At 39.7% G+C, this 1,063-nt stretch overlaps 1 non-coding gene across 1 annotated transcript; it reads right to left on the bottom strand.

Moving 5' to 3' along the window:
* Positions 1-544: 544 nt before the first annotated feature.
* On the bottom strand, positions 545-652 carry LOC148562555 (small nucleolar RNA R71). The gene has a single exon (XR_015886871.1). It is a non-coding gene; the product is annotated as a small nucleolar RNA R71 (small nucleolar RNA).
* Between the last annotated feature and the right edge of the window lie 411 nt (positions 653-1,063).

Here is a 1,063-nt window from a genome sequence, read left to right as displayed (position 1 = left end):
TCTTTTTCATATGAGCAGGAGCAAGGACAAGAACATTCTTGTTGAAGCAGACCCTGAACCTGAAAGGACTCTAAAGAGGAAACTAAAAGAAGCTAAAATACAACAATCCAGAGATAACCTTTCAGAAATTTTTGAACAGGAAGAGGAGATGGCAGCCGAAAATAATAATAATGCAAGGAGGATGCTTGGTGACTTTACTGCACCAAATTCCAATTTACATGGAAGAAGCATCTCCATCCCTACCATTGGAGCAAACAATTTTGAGCTGAAACCTCAGCTAGTTTCTCTAATGCAGTAAAACTGCAAGTTTCATGGACTTCCATCTGAAGATCCTTTTCAGTTCTTAACTGAATTCTTGCAGATATGTGATACTGTTAAGACTAATGGAGTAGATCCTGAAGTCTACAGGCTCATGCTTTTCCCATTTGCTGTAAGAGACAGAGCTAGAATCTGGTTGGATTCTCAACCTAAAGATAGCCTGAACTCTTGGGATAAGCTGGTCAAGGCTTTCTTAGCCAAGTTCTTTCCTCCTCAAAAGCTTAGTAAGCTTAGAGTGGATGTTCAAACCTTCAGACAGAAAGAAGGTGAATCCCTCTATGAAGCTTGGGAGAGATACAAGGAACTGACCAAAAAGTATCCTTCTGACATGCTTTTAGAATGGACCATCCTGGATATATTCTATGATGGTATATCTGAATTAGCTAAGATGTCATTGGATACTTCTGTAGGTGGATCCATTCATCTAAAGAAAATGCCTGTAGAAGCTCAGGAACTCATTGACATGGTTGCTAATAACCAGTTTATGTACACTTCTGAGAGGAATCCTGTAAGTAATGGGACGCCTCAAAGGAAGGGAGTTCTTGAAATTGATACTCTGAATGCCATATTGGCTCAGAATAAAATATTAACTCAGCAAGTCAATATGATTTCTCAGAGTCTGAATGGAATGCAAGCTGCATCCAACAGTACTCAAGAGACATCTTCTGAAGAAGAAGCCTATGATCCTGAGAACCCTGCAATAGCAGAGGTGAATTACATGGGTGAACCATATGGAAACACCTAT

Source organism: Arachis ipaensis, chromosome B6 (assembly GCF_059453495.1).
Source record: "Arachis ipaensis isolate K30076 ecotype BB chromosome B6, ASM5945349v1, whole genome shotgun sequence".
Classification (NCBI taxonomy): Eukaryota; Viridiplantae; Streptophyta; class Magnoliopsida; order Fabales; family Fabaceae; genus Arachis; species Arachis ipaensis.
This window is presented reverse-complemented; position numbering and strand designations above follow the sequence as displayed.